The 18,569-nt window shown below is 44.1% G+C and overlaps 1 pseudogene; it reads left to right on the forward strand.

The window, feature by feature from the left end:
• Nucleotides 1-2,722: 2,722 nt before the first annotated feature.
• Nucleotides 2,723-16,139, forward strand: LOC147226205 (uncharacterized; annotated as a pseudogene).
• The last annotated feature ends 2,430 nt before the right edge of the window (nt 16,140-18,569 follow it).

Raw genomic sequence — 18,569 nt, forward strand, 5'->3', positions numbered from 1 at the left:
TCGTGTGAGCTTTATAGAAAGTTAGCACTTTATTGAAATTGCCACACCACTGTCACACAATGAACACATTCTGTTCCTTATGAAGATTTCTGAACTATTTCCCACATGAGATCATGTGCGGTATATGAATGAGTTATGATATGATTTTTTTTTTCTTTTGCCTGCCTGATATATGGCCATGGAGAAAGAGATAGGTGAAACCAGAGCCAGGCATTGTTTGCAATTTTTTCGTTGTGAAAAGCTTCTAAATGGAAGTTGTTTATATTTACGGCACTGATGAACTACGTTTTGAACAAAACATTAAGAATCTATAGTTAACCATCTTCTGACAATCACAATGTTGCCAGCGCTACTTAAGATGTTACAGCCAAGATCTAAATAAAGATAAGGCACTGGCCATCTAAATCACACAGGGCTGGAGTAGAAGGTGCAGATCAGTGCAGTCTTTAATAATATAATTAAAAATAACACTTTATACATTATAAATCCCTTGTGGGGAAATTCGTTCACTGCATTTAACCCATCATGGATGAACCATGAGCAGTTGTCTGCCGTCCACTAAGGGAGCATTTAGGGTTTCAGTGTCTACCTCAACAACACTTCGACACACGAGAAGGGGCCGGGGATTCAGTCGTTAAAGTACCATATTTCTGCACTATAGGGCGAATCTAAAAAGCCTTTAATCTTCTCAAAAACCGACAGTGCGCCTTATAATGCGGTATGCCTTCTGTGTGGATCAATATTGAGCCACAAGAGGTCTCGCAACTACGGGAAGCAGCCGCCGACTCCATTTTGTCCTGTAGAAGTAGCACACGGTGCATGCTGGGATATATAAATGCGTGAAGCGTGCATTTTCATTTCCATTTGAGTGTGTGTGTGTGTGTGTGTGCACGCGTCGCCGAAGAAGCAGACATAAAAAACGGCAAAGGTGTGTGTATAAAGACCCCAAAATGGCCCCTTTCAAGATATACGCTTACGACACAGTTTAAACTCAAGGTGATCAGTCATGCAGTAGAACATGGGAATAGTGCAGCAGCAAGAGAATTCAACCTGAATGAATCGATGGTGCGGAATTGAGGGAAGGAATAAGATGACGTGCTCTGAGTAAAGAAGACCAAACAGAATTTCCAAGGGAACACAGCGAGATGGCTACAGTTAAAGGACAAACTTGAACAGTGGGTTGTTGAACAGAGAGCAGCAAGTAGAAGCGTCTCTACTGTTCCAATGAGGTTAACAGCGCTAGTTAGCGACATGAATATCAATGAACTTAGAGGCGGTCCTTCTTGGTGCTTTCGTTTTATGAAACTTTTGAACTGTGACAAATGGAGTTGGAAATACATTGTTTGAACGAAGGCGGCGCAATTACCGGTAAGAGCTACCGATATGTACGGTACCTTATTATGAATGCACTAACTTGTTTTAGGAGTGAACAGAGTTGTCAGAACGTTTTTTTTTTTGTATTCTATTAATAAAGATTGACTGACTTATCTGACTGTTTTGTTGACATTCCCTTTAGTGCGGCTCCATTTAGTGGATACATAATGCAACCCCAGCTACCACGGTAGCTTCTGTTATATGCGCCTTATAATTCAGTGCGCCTTATACATGAATTTTTTTGTTAAAATAGGCCATTCATTGAAGGTGCACCTTATAATCTGGTGTGCCTTATAGTACGGAAAATACAGTGATTGCCAGCAACTGTAGAGCACTCAACATTGTTCAAGATTTGCAGCTTCACACACATTTGAAGAAATCACAAGAACGCAAATATAACACAGTGAAAGCGCAGCATCAGCTAACAGTTGACATCAGTAAACAACCACCTACTCCATGTAATTTAGAACTGTTATTTGTCTTATTTGTGTCATATATTGTGAAAACGAATGATTGGTCTTTTGGTAGGATTTGCACTTTAAAACAAAAATGGACACTTGAAGTGTCAGAATCTCATCCTCCACTCCAGAAGAGTTCAGGTGAAACAGTGTTGCAACTTTTGATGCCAGTGAAACAACCTCAGCATCTTCCTGGAAAGGGTAGCACATGAATGTCGTGACTGTCTCGAGTACAGCAAAGTCTTGAAAGCCTCTGTCGAACTCTGACAGACAACTGTCAATTTGCTTTATGTAGCGTGCACTGTCCAGCTGCGCATATGACTGCTCTTGTGTCTCCAGCTCTGCCACGAGATTCTGGAAGTTTGCCAGATCATGGCGCTGGAGCTTTGAGGAGAGATGTTGCATTTTGCGTTTGAAAGCATTAACTGAGCTGATCATATTGATCACAGTTTTGTCCTTTCCTTGCAGCTCTAGATTAAGGTCATTCAGCATGTTGGTAAGATCGGTTAAAAATGCCAAGTCCAGCAGCCACTGATGGTCATTTAGTTGGCTATAATCTGTATGTTTACCTTCACGGAAAAACTCCTTGATCTCCGGCAACAGCTCTCGAAATCTTTGCAGGAATTTCCCCTGACTTAGCCATCTCACGTCAGTGTGCAACAACAACTCTGAGTGGTCGCACTCAGCCTTCTCCAGATGTGCACGGAACAGCCGTCTTTGAAGAGATCTGGCCCGAATAGAACATGAGATCTTTGTTGCCACATCCATTATCTCTTTCATGTTGAGCATTTTTGCACATAATGCTTGTTGGTGTATGTTGGTAATTGAGGAAGTCCGGAAAATCATCATCCTCCCTGCACTTGGCGATAAATCCATTCAAGCAGCCAACCATGGCGGGTGCGCCATCCATGGTGATGGACACCAATTTGCAGACTGGGAGCAATGCCATGCAATCGACCCACAATGCCTTTGCAATCAACCAGTCGATCGTGATCGACGTAATGGGCACCCCTGATCTAACTCATTCCAGAACTTCTCCTTCCCTTCAGATTCACATCCCACCTGCGGGGCATAGCAACTAACAACATTGAGCATCACACCTTCAATTTCCAGTTTCTTGAGCATCACACCGTCAATTTCCAGTTTCGAAACAGGACATGCTCAACCATGTTGAATTTGATGAGGATGGCGCGCAGACAACCCAGAATGCAGCTCCTTGAGTTTCAGAGCTCCAGAGTTTCCTCAACACGGATGCACCGAGGAGCAGATATCAGACTCTCAACCTGCTTCCCCAGTCCCTTTACAACGGTCTACTAGGCAGAGACGACCAGGCCAAATGCTCACTTATTCGACTCTTGGCCACCCAACATATCAGTTGTTTCCCTCTGTGAGTGCTGTGGACACATGTTTCATCCCCCCTAATAATGTTTCCCATAATTCCAAAGCCTACCTCTTGTCCAGTACCAGTGTCTACCCTTACCATACCCTGTACAAGGTTATTAGAAGGTCATAGGGAGTACAGCTACACAAATCGTTGGTGGTTAAGCACCTTTTTTAATTTTTTGTGTATTTGAAAGTGCTGGAAATTTTGAGTTGATATAAGGTGCTAAAATTTGTTAAGAGATATATGAAAGTGCCGGGAGTCACTTTTGTTGTCGGGGAGTGTGTGGTACACCTAAAATAGGGTGACCACATTTATTTGGGATTTTATTTGTTATTATTTGGTGATTTATTTCAATTCTAGTGTTTTCTTCTGTAAAAGTGTGTGGGGGGGGTACTTTTATTTTCTCTCGTTGCACTGGGAGCGGTAAAGGGGTGGATGCTTCTGCCGTCTCCTCAGATGTTATTTGGGGGAGAAACGGAGCTGCATACATCTTTACTTCTGCTCATTTCACTTGCTTAAAACAGGTTGGCAAATCACCTATTAAGAACTGATTTTATTTGTTTTTAGTCAAGCATTATTTCTGTGAATTTTGTGTGTGTATTTGATGCTGTTTTCATTAGTTTAGAATTACGAAAAGCAATTTATGAAGGAGTTTTACCGAGTGGCCGCCATTTTGTGCGCCAAAAGTCACACGGTAGAGACATGTGTTGGGTGTCCTTTGAGAACGACTGAGCGCAAACGGTGGTTTTCAATAGCCAGAATTTAAATACACTCATGGGGAAATGAGTACTTCGTATTTTTTGCTGTTTTTATTTTGTAAATCCTGTTTAGTTCTGACCTCTGTTGTCTTAAAAGACAATGTTTGGAATTTAACACAAGCACATTCAATGCTGCATATTTCAGTAGCCTGTACATTTTACAGCAACTTTATTTTGTGTTATTTTGGCATATGCACAGAAAAAGATGCACATTTCTTTTGAAGTTTATATTTTGTTTAAATGTTTTGAACCAGTAGTAGACTGTGATATAAAACAATGTGACATTATGCACAAGGACTGTTAATGTAAATACAAAGTTATACAGATGTTTTCATCTCAGAAGTAGAAGTGATCAAGAATATGGTGTAATGTGATAGTGTGGAAACAGTGAAAATGGTCACAAGGACTCTTAGAAACTAAACAAAGGAACTATTTAACCTGAGTTTTTAACAAACTGAAGCTGGGAATGCAGATATGTTTGTGAATGTGTGTTGTTAAATCAATAGAGATGTTATTTGGGAGAGAAAACGAGCTGCATGCTTCTTTACTTATGCTCTTTCACCTGCTTAAAACAGGTAACATTTTTGTTACTGTGGTCATCACCCTTGAGACCCGTAACATGAGCCATTGATCAGTATTCTGTGCTGTAATTGCTGTTTTTCTATCATGCCTTGGACAATCACTGTATTACCATGTCCATTGTTAACTTTCTAACTTAGCGTCATTGCTGCTTTTCCAATTCTATCTCTGCTTCCTTTTTCTTGTACTTACATGAACGCACCTCCATGTTCATATGCCCAGGATATAATCTTAATGCACCCCATTCGTTCCTTTGTGCCTTCTGGCCACGATCGCATGGTCGCACCAGGACTACATCCGCCACCATTTTTGCTGTTCTTCACACACACACACACACACACACACACACACACACACACACACACACACACACACACACACACACACACACACACACACACACACACACACACACACACACACACACACACACACACACACACACACACACACACACACACACACACACACACACACACACACACACACACACACACACACACACACACACACACACACACACACACACACACACACACACACACACACACACACAGGGTTGTTAAGTAAATTTTGCTTTAATTTAAAAGGGGGTTTTCTTGGTATTTTCTGCTTGCAAATTGTGACAAGAATGTGTGACAGGGTCAGTGCTTGAATTCATATCTTAATCTAAAATATCATTATTGTTAAGTATTGACATTTTAAATAAAAAAAAAAATTGAGACTGTATTCCACTGTTAAATTATTATTTTCCAGCTTTACTGGTGGTGCCCCAAATGAAGGTTACTAACATTATTGAGTTCATGATATTCCGCTGGCTTTGATTAATAACTAATAATCACCATTGATAATTATTAATTATCACTAGAAACTAATTCTAACTTCGCTGCTCAACAAATGGTGCCCCACGTGAGGCTAGAGTAGAACAGTGCACAACACCTGTATGTCAATGCTTTTGTTCCAGTCAAAGTTGAAGGACTATGGTGTCACAAATGTGCCATGAGAGCTTGGACGCTGAGCCTTTGTTAATGTCCCTTTTCACTCCCTGCTATTGAGCATGCCCTCAGCTTTTTATCTAATACAGTGGCTGTTCCTGAGGTTTTTCAGTATCGGAGAGAGCTTCCTCTGATACAGGATGCCCAGTTCTTAGAAAGCCAGGGTTAAAAGATGTGGAAGCCAACTGTCCTCAAGGCAACTTGCAAGGGGCCTGAAAGCAAAAGGGAAATGCTGAATTAACCATTTACACTATAGACATATGCCAGCTCCAACTATATCCTAAATATCAATATGAAAAGCAAGGGGAGGCCTGCTGAATCTACCTTATCCTTTGTGAGGGCTACGAGAAGTTGGCATCCAGAGAGCTGCATTACAGCCTCTCTCAAGGTCAATTGGCAACATTAGATTTATTCCACTCTGCAATTGCTGCCAAAAAAAAAATGCATTGGATGAGGAACAACTTCATTCAGCTCAAGATAAACGGAGATAAAGTACTCTCAACCAACTACATAATATTTCCCTGTCTGTCAGGATCTCCTCTCGGCAGCCGAGAGCAGACTCGGCTGGGATTAATTCATAATCGGCGCCAGCTGCAGCAGCTGCAGCAGCTGCCGCTAATCAAGAGCCCTATAAAGGGCAGCGGCACGCTCTGCCTGGCACCGGGGGATTGTCCCAGACCACTGCGGAGCCCGGCCCGGCCCGGCCCGGCCCGGCCATTTTTTTTAAAGCCTTTATTGGACTTTATGATCACACAGTAGCGAACTCTTCTGTCAGATACATTTTAACTCCAACGGAAATCAGCGGCATCACAAGGAGAGACTGATAACTGACACATAATTAGCAGAACTCAACATTTCCCAGTATAACAAATTCTAAAGCACCTAACTGTCTGCTCTATCTTGCTTTCATTCGAGCACCCCAATTCCATAACTTCTAGTTAAGTAAGACACATATTCAGTAATCAATCAGAGGATAAAGAAAGCATGATTCATCAGCCCAGGAAATCTTCCAGTCACCAGCTGTGTATTAGTTTGCAATACATTTTTCCCTGCATCCTTCAGGAAAAGGATGATAATATTTAAGGAATTAAAGCTATAGTATGTTTTCTGTTGTTTTGGTCCTCACAGGCCTACATTGGAGAAATGACAGGATATAACTGAGTTTTGGCTGCCAATGACCAACCTTATTGTTAGTTGACTACTTTTCTTTCCACAGACCATTTTTCTCTTAATTTAAATAGCAAAACAGTAAAAACAAAAAAGGAAACAACTGCAAAGTAGTTTATTAATTATATCTTATGAGCAAACAATTAATTTGTTACAGTCAGTCATGTACTTATGTAGCCCATTTTTGCAGCCTGATACTGTGTATTGATGATTTGATACATTTGTTTTTTTTTTGAACATTCATTAGAACAGGTTCCTTGACAGTCACACACATTCCTACAAAACCTCATAACAAGATACACATTATACAATATTCTTTATAGGTCACTCATTTCCTCACTAGCAAGCAAAAAATAGAATATAAAAAAAAAAAAAATTAAAAAAATAAATAAATAAATAAATAAAAAAACATCTTACGCAGTCAAATAGAGATAATATCTTCAACTCTCCAAATATTTTTTTGATGGGTGCCCATTTGTCAAGATATAGGGCTGTCTGAAGTCGTAAGTTTGCTGTTATGCGTTCCATGCAGTTTACATCCTTAAGCCTCTGACGCCACTGGTCCAGGGTAGGTGGGTGGGGTTTGAGCCAGTTTACCGTGATCATTTTATGTGCAATTAATAGAAGAACTCTAAGCGAAAAAAACGGTTTTTTCCTTAAATCGCTTGTTGATGCTGTACCCATAATAAATTGCTGTGGATCAATTGGTCTGTTGAATTTTAAAATCTCACTTATTTGTTTTTTCACCTCTTCCCAGAATTTCATCAGTTTAGGACAGTCCCAAAAAATGTGGGAAAAGTCCCCCGTTATGCCACAGCCCCTCCAACACAGGGGAGAACAGTTATCATAAGAAGCTATTATCAAGGGAGTTTTGAAATACCTTATTCTTAACTTCCAGCTGAACTCCCTCCATGTTGGGCTGCTTAAACATTTTTGCCAGGGCAACCAAGAGCTCTCCCATTCTCCATCAGCAATCACGGCATTAGATTCTAGTTCCCACTTAGCTTTCACATCCAGTGCGTCTACTAAAGTGTCCATATGTATCCTGCCATATATATCTGATATTGTATTTTTAATGTTCATTTTGTTCTCAACTATCTCAATCCAATATTGTTCAAAATTAGTTGAAGCTTCTTTAATATTGTCCCATTCTTTGTGTGTCATCAAATAGTGTCAAATTTGAAAATATCAAAATAAATCCTTAGAGTCAATGTTGTATTTTGCCTGAAGTTGTGAAAAAGCCCTCAGAGTTCTCCCTTCAAATAACTGATTTATTGTGATTAAACGTTTCCCTGCCCACCTAATGAAACCACCGTCCATCTTTGCTGGCAGAAAGTCACCTGCTGCTGTTATTTTTGCTGCCCTCAATCGAGATAGAGGTAGATTCAGGAATCGTCTTGTCTTTTCCCATACCGATTTGATACATTTGTATCCCAGGCTTCTTAGCTTGCGAGTATAATGTGGCAAGCTAGGTCTTAGCAAAGCAACAATCAGAGTCAAGGTGCTCTTGAGAAGATGGCTTTAATTCCACAGACAAGGAGCAGACACCAGGGGGTGTCTCTCTCAGCACTAAGAGTTAGCCTGAGGGTGCACTCCCCCGTTATGATAATTAATCGTGCCGGTTAGTGTCACACATTGAACACAACATAGAACAGTGCCATGGAACAACCATGGAGTTCTTTAACACGGAACTAAGAAAAGTTCCCAACAGTCATCACCATCATCATTCACAAAGGATTCCACCAAGGCTTGTACAGTACGGCTACAAGGCAAGCTCCAAGATAACATTGAGCTGGCTCGCATGAAGATCAAGCCGAGCAAGTCCAGAAGCATTTCCATTGTGAAGGGGAAACTGTTAGACCACCGCTTCGACATTGGCGAGGAACCCATTCCAACGGTCTCTGAGAAGCCTGTGAAGAGCCTAGGTTGTTGGTATGATGCCTCCCTCAAGGATAAAGAGCAAATAGAGTAGCTCAGGAGGGAGGTTGCCAGCGGCCTGGAGAACATTGACAGAACCCTGCTTCCGGGCAAGCTAAAGCTCTGGTGTATGCAGTATGGACTACTCCCACGCCTCCTGTGGCCACTAACCCTATTTGAAGTTCCACTCTCAAAGGTAGAAAAGCTGGAGTGACTGGTCTGCTCATACGCCAGGAAGTGGCTTGGCCTTCCCAGGTGCTTCAGCAGCATTGGGCTCTATAGCAAAGGGATGCTAAACCTGCCCATTTCCAGTCTAGCAGAGGAGTACAAGTGCGCCAAAGTCAGATTGGAGATGATGCTATTGAATTCAAACGACCCATGCGTAGCTCAAGCGCCCCCCATCCAGGTAACTGGGAGGAAGTGGACCCCGCTGGCTGCAACAGAACAGGCGAAGGCGGCCCTCAGACACAGGGACATCATAGGCCAAGTTCAGGAGGGGAGGAGTGGACTCGGGGGCCAGTATACCAGCCTGGAGCAAGGTCAATCCAGCCCAGAGTTGCAAGCTGGAAGTGCTGGAAGTTCACCGGGAAGAGAAAGCCGGAAGGCGCGAACAAGCTGTGTCAAAGGCGAAGCAAGGACAGTCGATGACATGGGAGGGAGTCGAGAAGCGGTAGATCTCCTGGAACGATCTGTCGGAGATGGAAGCCTTCAGGGCAAGCTTTACCACCATGGCGGCCTATGATGGCCTGCCTTCTCCTGCAAATCTAAACCAGTGGTATGGTGTAGACCAGGGGTGTCAAACATACGGCCCGTGGGCCGGAACCGGGCCGCAAGGAGGTTCGACCAGGCCTGCGGGATAATTTGAAAGTGAAAAAATGCATAAAAACAAGGATTTTTTTTTTTTTTTTTTTTTTTTTTTTTTATTAAATGTAATTCAAGAATTTTCTGTTTGGGGGTGCACTATTTTGGTCAGAGTGGACGACAATCCGCATTACTGAGACAGACCAATCAGACCAATGATGTAGACCAGGGGTGTCAAACATACGGCCCGTGGGCCGGAACCGGGCCGCAAGGAGGTTCGACCAGGCCTGCGGGATAATTTGAAAGTGAAAAAATGCATAAAAACAAGGATTTTTTTTTTTTTTTTTTTATTAAATGTAATTCAAGAATTTTCTGTTTGGGGGTGCACTATTTTGGTCAGAGTGGACGACAATCCGCATTACTGAGACAGACCAATCAGACCAATGATGTAGACCAGGGGTGTCAAACATACAGCCCGTGGGCCGGAACCGAGCCGCAAGGAGGTTCGACCAGGCCTGCGGGATAGTTTGAAAGTGAAAAAATGCATAAAAACAAGGTTTTTTTTTTTTTAATTAAATGTAATTCAAGAATTTTCTGTTTGGGGGTGCACTATTTTGGTCAGAGTGGACGACAATCCGCATTACTGAGACAGACCAATCAGCAGACTTTATCAATGCACCACCTGCTGCTTGTTATAACGTTGTTTATACCCCTCCCTCATTAGCCAGAATGTCATTATCAAAACAGAGAAAAGTAGATAGAGTGTAGAATTTTCAAAGAAAAATGGACTACGTCCTATTTATTTATGGACATGCACAGGAAACCTTTGTGCTTGGTGTGTTTGAAACAAGTTTCAGGATTTAAGGAATATAATATACAGCTTGCAAGGACAACTGAGAAGCGATAAGATCAGCGAATTGCTGGCTGTTCTGAGGAAATAGCAGTCCGCTTTCAGTGATAGCCGAGAAATCAGTGAAGCAGCCGTAAAAGCCAGCTACCTAACTGCGAACGAAAATGTGCAATTTAACGTTAGTCACCAGCTTCACTACAAATGAGTATGGTGGAATTCTACAGTTCATGCAGCTCATTACATTTTCAGTGTGTATTGTATGTGTATGCATGTTTCATGGATGAAGTTTACACATTTACAAGACAGGTGAAAACTTTCTTCCTGACACATTTAATAGCACTCTTTTTAGTTTGTCGGGTGTAGGCAGGGATTCAATTTAGATTTATATGCACATGTGTAAATGGTTTAAAAATCCCTTTCCTTATAAGTCTCATTTAATCTTAAAGTGCATTACTATGTTTTTCAATACCAGTTACTTGTTAAAGTTTTGTGCCTTTGTACAATCAGTGGGATTGCATGATCACATGATTGCAATGCATACATGTGAATGATAAAAAGAAATTGCAATTTTATCTAAGGAAATGTGAGGTATGCCATGAAATGTTTTGTAAAAGCATTGTTCATTAAATTCCAGGATTTTCCTAATGTCCTTGTACTTCTTTACACCAAAACATCCTTCCTCCCCTATCACCCTGTTGGCACGCAACTCCAGTCATGCGGGAGGGGCAAGCCAGCCTCGCACCCATGAGAACTGACCTTGGGCAACTCGGCAGTGCACGGGACTGGAAGCGGCTTGCGGACCTAGACAAGAAACTTTGCTTCCCAGCTGAGATCGCATCCACCAACCTGCGACCAGACCTCATTCTGTGGTCATCGTCACTCAGGCTTGTCTACATCATAGAGCTCATGGTGTCCTGGGAGGGTGCAGTGAAGGAGGCCTGGGAGGGTGCAGTGGAGGAGGCCTATGAACAGAAGAAGCTGAGATATGCTGAACTCGTAGATGCTCAGCAACAAGGCTGGAAAGCAAAGGTTCGTCCAGTGGAAGTAGGCTGCAGAGGTTTCATAGCCACCTCAATATCTAGGCTACTCAGAGAGATGGGAGTACAAGGACACGCCAACAGACAGGCAGTCAAGGACCTCTCCAGGGCTGCTGAGAACAGGAGCCAGTGGCTGTGGTTGAAGAGAAAAGATCTAACTTGGGCCCTCAAGTGAGCTGATGGCATCCAGGGAGTGAACCTGGGACGCTGGGATTCACTGCTGAACCCTCTGGAGATGTCATAGGCCAATCAGCGAAACATTTATGAAGGAGGACGCTCACTTGACAACCCGAAGGAAGCCATCGCTCACTTGAACCCCACAGAGTCTCATCGGTGCCTTAGGTATGCTTTTATCGAGGTATATCAACATCTAGTCCTACACAACAGATCACTGGCAAGTTCCTGCCGTACAGTACAAAGCCCAACCCAGAGGCTCTGCTTGGGGGAAAGGCCCTTTTTCCTCACGGGGCTGTAGATCCTCACCTGGGGCCCAGGAGTGAATGCTCTCTACAACAGTGGACATCATAGGTCCATTTCTGTTTGGACACCGTCTCTATGACAGCTTGCCTGGTTAACTCGTGCAGCCCCTTGAGACATTCTCAGATATGGTAGAAGAATCCAAGCCAGATTTGCCCTTCGCTTCAGGTTCAGGCAAAGGCCTAAAGGCCAAATCCACAGGCGTGCGTAGTTCCCTCACAAACATAAGCGCCGGTGCACTTAGTGGACTCCTGGACTGCTGACCAATAAGCCCACAGGACCAGTGGTAAGTGCAGATCCCAATCTCGCTGTTGTTAACTGGTCAGAATTGCTAGTTGAGTAGCTAGCATTCGATTAAACCTCTCAACCAATCTGTCACTCTTAGGGTGTAGTGGTGTTGTTTTCTTGATCCCCAGGAGTTATCAGACCTCACTGTAAATTTGGGCCTCAAAGTTCCGCCCCTGGTCGCTATGCAGCTCCTCCGGCACCCCAAAGCGGCAGAACATTTCATTCACCAAATGCTCTGCTGTGGTGATGGTGCTCTGGTCAGGAACTGCAAATGTTTCTGGCAATTTGGTGGAATAGTCCATGGCAACCGGGATGTAGCAGTTCCCTAGAACTGTAACCAGAAAGAATTCAGAATAGCGAAGAGTCAAGGGGACATTCGGCATTCCAGTAAGTAACTCACTTAACTAAATAACTATCGAGAAACTTAATACAGCATACCAGTTCAGCAGTTAATTATTGTCAGTAGAAGTTAATTTACTTTACTATACAGTGTGAAACGAGCTTGTTGTTGATGTTGTTGCTGTTGCTGTTGTTGTGGTTCCAGTTCTTGTTGTGATTGGTTTCAGTTTCTGATTGGCCCATCAACTTTGCGTGTGTCCGGGCATATCCCAGAGTCCCGCCTGTGGGCGATTGACCGACAATTAGTCCTCCTTAAATTCCAGCTGCAAGTGAAAGCTGGGCTTTCATAGCATAGGACACAGCGAATGAAGGTAAACGCGAAACAATGCAGTCAACTTTTTCAAGGCAAAAACGTCTTTAAGCGAGAACACAGTCAAGTAAAACTGACAAAACCCAGTTAGTTACAATCTCCCACCAACCGTTTGCCTAGTTGAGACCATGTGCTTCCTTCCCATCCCCAGCGTAGCACCCACCCGCAGACGTTGGGTCGCACCTAAATGCCGCAACCCTTCCAACCTCATATATCCAACCGTATCCAACTACACTAAACAGGAGGTATCTGGGGCTTTCGGGAACTGCCGGTCAGCAGTGAAAGAAAAGGCAACAGATTTCAGTGCTGCCCATATATCTACTTGCACACTAACATTCTTACTCTCACAGAAATATGGATTACACCTGAAAAACACAGCCACACTGGCTGCCCTGTCAGATATGAACACTTTCACTCACACCCCCAAGGCAAAAGAGAGTCGCGGTGGAAGCGGCTTGTTAATCTGCCCAGAATGGAAATCCTCTCCTGATTCCGTCCCACACTTTCTTCCATCCTCCTTTGAGTTCCATGCTGTCCTTGTCACTCACCCAGAGAGACTCACTATTATAGTTGTGTGAGTATAATACCCCAAAGGGCCTAGGTGGGCCGGAACTTGATGCACTCATATCACATTTCCCCATTGACAATTCTGCTCTTACTCCTCTTGGTGACTTTAACTGTGGGGAAAAGGACAAGCTAGAACCGCTAGTTTCTCTCCTCCCCTCCTATGACCTTCACCTCTTTCCCTCCCCTCCAACCCATGCGGGCAGTCGTCAGCTTGTACCAAATCTTCGCCAGAAACTGCCCTCCCACTAATATCTCTGTCATGCATGTTGATAAGAAACAGCTCTCAGATCACCATTTCATCACCTGCACCCTAACCCTCATCCCCTCTCCTTCAACACCCCCCACTGGCCCCCTGGTCTCTACACGCAAACACCTCCATTCACTGAATCCCACGGATCTTGCTTCATCCATTACTGCTTCTCTCCCCTCAATTAATTCATTTTCCCTCCTTCCCGCTGACGGAGCTACTGACACACTGATTCCACGCTCTCCTCCACATTAGAACAACTCTGCCCGCTCACCTCCAGACTTGTTCGCTCAACCCCACCAGGTCCATGGCTATTTGACACTGTGCATAGTGACAGATGGACCCTCAGAATGCAAATGGAAGAAGTCCCTACTCCTTGGTGACTTCCAAACCTTCCAATCACCTTCTCCTCCATTCTCTCAGTGGCAAAAGCCACCTTCTGTCGCTCCAAAATTCAATCCTTTGCATCTAATCCCAAGAAACTGTACGAAACCTTCACTACACTTCTCCAACCCCCTCCTCCCCCTCCCACCTCTTCCCTTCTTCCCTACAATTCCGCAAACTTCTTCGAAAAGTAAGTAAATAATATTAGATCCTCTCTCGGTCACAATGCAACCAGCTCCACAGCCAACTTCCCCTCCTTACCCTCCCCACCTACCGCAACAGTCACTACCCTCCCCCCGTCCTCCAACCTGTCCTCTTCATCCCCTCCTAACCCACCTCAGCCTACCATACCCCTCTTCACCCCTCTCTCTCCCCCGAGGCCCTCAAACTTATAACATCTAGCCGGCCGACCACCTGCTCCCTCGACCCGGTCCCCTCCCCCCTCTTACAATCCATACCACCAGACCTTCTCCCCTTCGTATCTCACCTCATTCCAGAGAGGCTGCTTTTGATCTGCCTTCAAGTCTGCTAGGGTCACCCCTCTGCTCAAGAAACCAGCACTTGACCCATCTGACATCAAAAACTATAGGCCCGTCTCCTTACTAACCTTTCTCTCAAAAACACTTGAGCTCGCAGTTTTTAACAAACTCTCACTACCTTCAGCAAAACAACCTCCTGGACCCTCCTCAGTCAGGGTTCAAAGTAGGTCACTCGACAGAGACGGCCCTCCTTGCGGTATCACAATCACGAAATCGAGAGCAGCTTCTCTCTCGTCTGTGCTCATAATTCTTGACCTGTCAGCCGCATTCGACACACCCAACCACCAGATCTTTGTCTCCACCCACAAGGGTCTGGGCATCACAGGATCTGCACTCTCCCTGTTGTCCTACCTGACAGGTCGCTCCTACCAGGTGACATGGCAGTGGCATGGCCCTCTCCTCTTCTGCCTGTACACAACATCGCTTGGTTCTGTCATTCGTTCATATGGCTTCTCCTACTACCGCTATGCTGACGGCACACAGCTGATCCCGTCCTTCCCTCCGTCAGACACACAGGTGGAAGCCTAATTAACAGCCTGCCTTTATTTATCCATTTGGTTGGTTGGACAGTGCATGTTAATGAACACACATGAGACATGCATGTAAACCCACCATTCAGGATTGTAGCCATGGGCTAATTTGCATCCGTTGTCCCACAGTTGCGCTCACAAACACACTCTCATTCGTCCTGACCTATTGTACATGTTTTTAGGGGTCGGGGAAACCGGAGTACCCGGAGGAAACCTACGCAGACACAGGGAGAACATGCAAACTCTTCATTTCACTAGCTGTGAAACACGAGCACTAACCGCTGCGCTACCGTGCTGCCCATCTCAGACATCTAAGATAGACTGGTAACTAACCACCTGAAGCTCAACCTAGACAAGACTGAGTGGCTCTTTCTCCCGGGGAAAGGTTGTCCGCAAAGAGACCTGGCCATCACTATCGACAGCACCGTGGTAAGGCCAACCACAACTGCGAGAAACCTTGGTGTAGTCTTAGTCAACCAACCGTCATTCTCAGCAAATATTGCAGCAGTAGCATGTTCCTGCTGATTCCTCCTCAACAACATCAGGAAGATTCGCAGATTCATCATGGGGAATACAGCACGGATACTCATCCAGGCTCTAGTCAACTCTCATCTGGACTTCTGCAACTACCGCCTTGCTGGTGCCCCAGTGGTGGCCATCAGGCCTCTGAAGCTTATTCAGAAAGCAGTAACCTGCCTGGTGTTCAACCGTCCCAAATTCTCCCACACAACTCCCCTTCTCCCTACACTGGCTCCCGGTAGCCGCCCGCATCAAGTTCAAGACACTGGTGCTCGCCTACCGGGCAGGGAATGGGACAGCCCCGTCTTATCTCCAGGATATGGTCAAGCCACATGTCCCTACCCGTCCCCTCCGATCTGCCACCTCTCTGCGACTGTCCACCCCATGACTCAGACCCCCTGGCTGCTGATCAAACCAGTCTCGGCTCTTCTCGGTCTTGGCTCCTCAGTGGTGGAACGAACTCCCGAAAAAGGTCAGAAATATGGGGTCGCTGCCCATCTTTCGCTGTGAGCTGAAAACATACCTCTTCACCAAGCATTACCCCACTAATTGCACTTAGCCCCCAAACCAGGGTTGCTAGATTGCTTCCACAGATTACCGATGTTAAGGTCACTGCACCTTGGGTTGGAGATGTCCTAATAAGGACTTGTTTTACACACTCTTGGAATTTGGGCACTTGGGCCGCGTCCTGGAGAAAGCCGCGGGGTGCGCGATCAATTACCTGCAGGGGTTGTCAGTGTAAGAGTACAGAGTTGGGCATCCCTTTGTCGTCACGTGGTGCGCTCCCGCAGGTGAATTTTAACACTACACGAGTTATCTATCTGCGATGCACCCCTCTTTATACTGTATTTCTTCATAATAACATGTTTGTTTGTTATTATAGCCATAAACTAATTATTGGGGGGGATTGATTCGGACCACTGCACTGCACTGCACCACTGAAGGCCTTGGTGTAAAATGTACGGCCTGCCCCTGCTATAAACACTAAATTCGTTGCTACACATATAAAGTAATATATGGAAAAACACAAAATAACAAAATCAAGGTTGTCTTAATTCACAACTATACTGGTCAAGTTTTTAAGTGAAGCTGATTAGGAGATGCAGCCTGTCCTTGATCACACCAAGTGGATCCCCTGTCCACCATCCTTAACCATTGATTATGTTGATGGTTGAGGTGCTCAAAATAACAAACAAAACAAAATGCAAGCACAATCATACAATCGCACAGTTTAACTGTTCTTCTAGGCTGAAATGCATTTTGTCATATATTTAATTTGATTTTCAGAGATGCTTACCTATGAGTTTTCTGCCTGGATGTCTGACACCACTTCTACCCTGGGAAATGTAGTTTATGGTCAATGCAGGCGTTTTACTAATTTATTGTAAGACAGTCAATTCTCACAGGCCACATAAAATGACGTGGCGGGCCATATTTGGCCTGCTGACCTTGAGTTTGACACATGTGGACTAGACCTCCTGCCTGACAGCTCCAATTCCTGCATCCATCTACCAATATATCCACTATCCCTCTGTAAATGACCGAACCTTCTCAGTCTGACTTCCCTGACTTTCTCTCCAAAACATCTAACATGCTGTCCCTCTGATGGACACATTCCTGATCCTATCTATGCTAGTCACTCCTAAGGAGAGCCTCAACATTTTCATTTTTCTACGACCTCCAGCTCTGCCTCCTGTCTTTTTGTCATTGTTTTGAGGCCATACAGCTTTGGTTTCACCACTGTCTTGTACACATTTCCTTTAATTCTGGCCGATAGTCTTCTATCGCATAATACTCCTGACACTTTTCTCCACCCATTCCAACCTGCTTGAACCAATTTCTTCACCTCTTTTCCACACTCTCTGTTGCTCTGGACTGTTGACTCTTAGTACTTGAAATTGTCCAACGTCTTGATCTCCGCTCCCTGTAGCTTTCACCGTTCAAGCCAGGTTCCTCTCATTCTCACATATATACTCTGTCTTGCTGAGGCAACCTTCATTCCTCTTCTTTCCAGAACATACCTCCACCTCTCTAGATTTTCCTCAACTTGTTCTCTGCTCTCACTACAGATCACAATGTCATCTGCAAGCATCATGGTAGATGGAGATTCCCATCTAACCTCGTCTGTCAGCCTGTCCATCACCACCGCATATAAGAAGGTGCTCAGAGCTGATCCCTGATGGAATCCCACCTCCTCCTTGAACTTCTCTGTTACAACTACAGAACACTTCGCCGCTGTCTCACAGGTAGCATACATGTCCAGCACCAATGGTTGTACATAGTGTAGTATTTGCTTTGTGCATCAATTCACTAACAATTAACATTATTTGACTCAGGAGTGTCTGGACTCAGCAGATAATTTGTGTGTGGATGAAGTCTGTTATCACATAATGAGAAGATTGTGAATGGAGATCCAATTGTCTACCCATTGAAAACCACATTTATTGCAGTTGTGAAATATCCAATGGGTAGAACCTAAAAAGACACACACCTGTATTCAGAAATATGATGCCCGTGAAGTATCAAGTGGAAACAGGCATCTGGAAACTTGTCACAAATATGACTCCTTGACTTTTACTTTAGAGCCAGTCATCTTGTTTTCCCTGTCCATCAGACCAAATCCTGAACACCTCACAAAGTTTATTATTGATGGTTCTATACAATGCTGTGTATTCCCTTAATGTGGAAGTCAATGAAGAAGAAATACAATTACAAAATCTACAATCTGCTTTTTATGAATGTAACTTTGTGTGAAAAATTGATTCTCATGTCAGTGTTCATAAAGGGAATGAGGCAGATACATGTGATGAAGTCAAAGAAACATTTCGAATGCCTTGATATTTTTGTTGTAAGCTCACAGACTTGTTTAATGATTTTTTTAATTTCTTTATTTTATTTAGGAAAGATGCCTGCCACATTGGCCTCTATCCTGAATGTATATTCTTTCATTTCTTACAGTACTTCAATACATAAAACAATGCATCAATGA

The sequence above is a fragment of the Fistularia commersonii genome, chromosome 15 (genome assembly GCF_037954325.1).
Source record: "Fistularia commersonii isolate RoL2024-O1a breed Wild chromosome 15, RoL_Fcom_v1.0, whole genome shotgun sequence".
Classification (NCBI taxonomy): domain Eukaryota; kingdom Metazoa; phylum Chordata; class Actinopteri; order Syngnathiformes; family Fistulariidae; genus Fistularia; species Fistularia commersonii.